Source organism: Colobus angolensis, unplaced genomic scaffold, assembly GCF_000951035.1.
Source record: "Colobus angolensis palliatus isolate OR3802 unplaced genomic scaffold, Cang.pa_1.0 Scaffold101, whole genome shotgun sequence".
NCBI classification, from domain to species: Eukaryota; Metazoa; Chordata; class Mammalia; order Primates; family Cercopithecidae; genus Colobus; species Colobus angolensis.
The window spans coordinates 4,256,536-4,261,679 of record NW_012111031.1 but is presented as its reverse complement, the minus strand read 5'-3'; the positions used below and the strand labels follow the sequence as shown (position 1 = coordinate 4,261,679).

General features: G+C 38.3%; 1 protein-coding gene across 3 annotated transcripts in view; it reads right to left on the bottom strand.

The window, feature by feature from the left end:
- SUCLA2 (succinate-CoA ligase, ADP-forming, beta subunit) overlaps positions 1 to 5,144 on the bottom strand; it is a 76,748-nt gene that overhangs the window by 64,144 nt on the left and 7,460 nt on the right. The gene's annotated exons all lie outside the window — the stretch shown is intronic.

Here is a 5,144-nt window from a genome sequence, read left to right as displayed (position 1 = left end):
CCAGGATGGTCTCGATCTCCTGACCTCGTGATCCGCCCATCTTGTCCTCCCAAAGTGCTGGGATTACAGGCTTGAGCCACCGCGCCCGGCCAACCATTTCTTAAAGTAAACTGAAAATAATTTAACCATTCCTTGACACTCTGGAAAATGTCATCTAGAACTTTGGAAAGTATTAAAAGTATAAAATTGAATTTCATGTCTTTCTAACACTTCCCTCCCTCTCTAATCACATGTAAACTTGCTGTCCTGAGAACATTTGAGTTGCATATGCTATAGCAGAAATATGTCACGACTTGGGGGATATTACTATTACCAGTATTGATACTGATTTATACTGTCCCACTAAGCGAAAGTTCTATTAAAATACATTATTGAGCAGTACTGCATGAGTAGCATTATCAGGAGTTATTAAAGTATCTGTATCAAAAGATTTCAGAATGCTATGCTTGCAAAGCTTATGCATATTTTTAAATAAATGGACTGAATTTTTCTTCTTTAACAGGTAGACTGATTACTATTTATCCCTTTTCCTCTCCTTTCTAATTTGCTGTGGAAAACTACCAGCAAACTAGCTGTTTAGCCTAGGTAGTACTCATCATTCATGATCAAGAGTAAATGGGCCAGGAGCAGCGGCTCACTCCTATAATCCCAGCACTCTGAGAGGCTGAAGCAGGTGGATCACATGAGGCCAGGAGTTCAAGACCAGACCAGCCAACACGGCGAAATCTCATCTCTATTAAAAATACAAAAATTAGCCAGGCATGGTGGTGCACGTCTGTAATCCCAGCTACCTGGGAGGCTGAGGCACTAGAATCACTTGAATTCGGGAAGCAGAGGTTGCAATGGGCCAGGATTGCGCCATTGCACTCCCTCCTGGAGGACAGAGCAAGACTGTCTCAAAAGAGTAAACGCTCTGGGTAATGGGTATCCTAAATGCCCTGACTTGATCATTACACACTCTATGCATGTAACAAAATATCACATGTACCCCGAAAATATTATGTATCGTTTAAAAAGTAAGAGTAATACCTCTTACAAAGGCATTCTCTGTCTACCAGACAGGCAGAATTTCAGAGCCTCCTCATTTTGCCTCTCATAGCATTTTGCCCATACTGGCAGTGTGGCACCAACGATACATTATGGCAAAAAAATTAACCTTTGAGATCAGGGCTAAAGGTCTCATTGTATTCATTTTATCCCAAGCACAAGGCAGTCTCTGGGATATAACAACCATTCCATAGACATGGATTTGAACAGACTGAAGTAGGGTCCTGTACAACTAGGATGTCACTCCACGACACACTTATCAAGCAGAATGAACCAACCAAATCAATGAGGTAGGAAATGGAGTTTGAAACCAAACAAAAATAACCTAAAGTTTACACATTAACAATTATTTTAAAAGAACATTTAGAAAATTACTGATGTAAGCCTTCATCAGAAATGCGTGCTATTTAAACCAGATCATGACCCTATGCATAGTCAGTCAAGAGAGTGTTTAAAAAACTTGTCTTTCTCAAACCCCACTTCCATTCAGCCAGGAAATCATACTGGTTTTATCTTCAAATTCATCCAGAATCTTCACAATTCCTCATCACCTACAGTTTAGACTCTGATCCCAACCACCACTATCTCTTACCTATATGACCTTTGTCCCCCACAGAATATTCTCAAGGCAGCAGCCAAAATAGGCACACCATTCCCCTACTTAAAACCTTACACTGAATGCCAATCTCACTCAGAGTATATATATGAGAAAGTCCTTACAATGGCCTAGAAGACCCTATAATACCCTCTACACCCTATAATACTCTCTACCCTTTTTATCTCCTAGGCCCTCCTTGTTGCTACTCAGTTCCAACTGCACTATAGTTCCTCACTATTCCTGGGCATGTTCCTGCCTTCAGGACTTGGCTCTAATGCACCCTCTGCCTAGAATACTCTTCACCAGGTGTCCATTTGGGAAAGAAAAGTCCCCAATCCTTCAAGTTTCTCTTTAAATCTCATGTTGCCCATGAAGCTTACCCTACGAACCTGCCCACCTATGACCAGTTCCCCTTACCTACTCCACTTCTTTCCACCACAGAATTCATCACCTTCATACATATGTAATTTTCTTACATATATCATATATTGTTTTGCTTCCCCACTAGAAAAGAGGCCCAGGAGGGCAGAATCTTTATTGTATTCATAGATGTTAACAAGCATCTGGGAGAGTTCCTAGCACATAATATTTTGCTAATGTTGAAAAAAGGAACATTTAAAAATATGAACAGAATTCTTATAAATCTAGATTTTTCACTGCTCTTACGAAAACTGAGAACTGGAAAAACTGGGTGTACGGTACTACAACTAGAGCTGATTAGAAAAGGTATCTTGTTTAGATAAGACAGACTCTTCAATGAGCCTTCATTTCACAAGGTATCACAACTAATATTAGGTAATGAATAGAAACAACTTAGAAATTTCCTTAAAACAAACAATTACATTCTTATTGAGACTACTACAGGTAGTCTCTGAACTGTGGCAAATTAGAGAGTTTGTATCCAAACAGAAAGGAGCAGCCACTATTTATTCCACCTGTGTCTGTTTACCTGTCAAGTCCTGGTTTTCCAGCACTTTGAGTATTTGTTTATATCCAAAGAAATACTTGTTTATATCCAAAGAAGATAACTACAATGCAAACAATGCAAATGTAATGTAAAAAAACATAGTTAACACTGTACTTTACTCAGCTAAATTCAATCATTCCTATTCATTAAACTGGGAACGTAACACACTAACTTAACACACTGACCAATTAAGTAAGAGTAATGAAACTCTATTTTTTCAAAAACATTTTGCAAGACAGAATGTACTTCTCTTCCCCACAAAATGTCAATTTCCTTTCTCTAGGAATATAAAGTCTTTAAGGGCAAAAGATAATTCTTCAAAAGTTTCTTCTAAAAAAAAAAAAGTCCTTCACAACGAAAGCAAAAAAAAAAAAAAATTCATAAAATACAGTCTCATCAACTATCAAGAAGGGAAGAAGGATAAGAAGAGAAGTCTGAGGACAAATGGTTGAAACAAACATTTTATTCAATTCCATTAATTCACTCGACAGGTTCATCTACATACCAGACACTGTGCTAGTGCTGTAGATACAACAGTGAGTGAGACCTCGCCTGCCCTCATAGAGCCTGCAGTCTTACTACATTTGGCACTTTGTTCTAGTCAGACAAGATCTTTTTTGGATCCCAAGACTGTCTCTCTAAAACACAATCACTATCCCACCTACGTTTAGTCAGTCACAAACATTTTAAGCATTCCTTGTATACAGGCATCTAACTAATAAATATTTAGAAGAAGAAAAAAGAAGGTAAAGTCCTATTGTATGCCATTAGAAATCTCCCTCCAGACTGACATTCATTAATCAGCATCCATTACGTGTATCTATTCAACCAGATAGGGATTCCGTCTTAAATATACTAGAAGCCAAACTATCTTTCTATAGTCAATAGCGAAATTCTAAAAATTCTGCCAAATCTGTGCCTAGGCGCAGCGGCTCACGCCTGTAGTCCCAGCACTTTGGGAAGCCAAGAGTGGGTGGGCTGCTTGAGCCTAGGAGTTTGAGACTAGCCTGGGCAATATGGTGAAACCCCAACTCAAGAAAAAATACAACACTTAGCCAGGCATGGTAGAGCACACCTACAGTCCCAGCCACTCAGCAGGCTGAGACGGGAGAAGTCGCCTGAACCCAGGAGGTTGAAGCTGCAATGAGCCATGATGGCACCACTGCACTCCAGCCTGGGTGACAGAACAAGACACCATCTCAGAAACAAAACAACAGAAATTCTCCCAAATCCTTACTAAAATCATATTTTCTTGAATTATGAACTGTTAGAAAGAGATAATTTGCTCTCAAAACTGACCCCAAATTATATCTACTACATTTATCTGTGCTAACAACCATCCCTTTGATAATCTATTCCAGAAAGTTCATGATCTTCAAGCTCACCAACCTTCATTTTGGGGACTCATATAGTCTTTTAAAATATTAGAATTAGATTTCTTTCTAACCATTCCTCCATTCCTAACCTCAGTTATTCACAACAGGTAAAACTTACCTCCAGGACAATGTCTCTCAACTTTTTTCACATCATCACACAAACAGAAAATGATGGACATGGTAGGAAATACTGGGTAAAGAGGCTCAGTGGCCCCAAACCCCATGCTACCTCAACTTCTCCTGCCACCACAGGACTGGGGAGAAACAATAGTTTGGCACACCTGTAAAGCATTTATACACTATTATATCACTTGTTGAGCAAAGCGCTGAGTTAAGAGTTTTTATGAAATGAGAATTAGCATTTTGTGAATTTTGCAGAAACTCAAAAAGCAAAAATCACCCTGAAGTAATGAAAAATCAGCACTGGGAATTGCTAGCTAGATGAACAAAACTAGGTGTACTGCTAAGGTCCCTCATGCTACACCTTGTGCAACTAGATCCCATAATCGTTATCTTTTGTTATCAATGACTCACTAAAAACACAAAATTGTCCTCCATGTTTTTGCCAAATTTTCTAAATTTATCTTTTTAAAAGTAGCATTTCTGCTCCTCTAGATTTAAATTTCCTTGTTAATTATTAGTCTCACTCCCACACTATAATCATCATTTGCAATATTCTTTGACAAAAAACACTTTCTAAATGAACAAGGTATCTGTTGCAAGGGGCTCAAAATCAGAGCTGCCTATCTGCTTCTTACTACTTGTGAGTTCTAGTCCCAGAGAACTTGCCAGAAATACTCATAGTTACAGTTTATCCTGCACATATTATTTCTTTCTTCTGTACCTAAGAATCATTAAAAGTTTTCATAAGGCATAATCAAAACAGACTGGCATCTAAATAAATCCTATTCATTTTATGAAAAAGTTTCTATGCAAATTATTTTTTCTGACAAAACAATGGAATTTGACTAAATGAGAAAATATATGGAAAACTAGTTAAAGACACCAATTATAACAATTAAAACATAGACAGGCACAGTGGCATGGGCCTGTAGTTCCAGCTACTTAGAGGCCTAGGTGAGAGGATCACTTGAGCCCAGGAGTTTGAGACTAGCCTGGGCAATATAGTGACCCTATCTCTTTTTTTTTTTTTTTT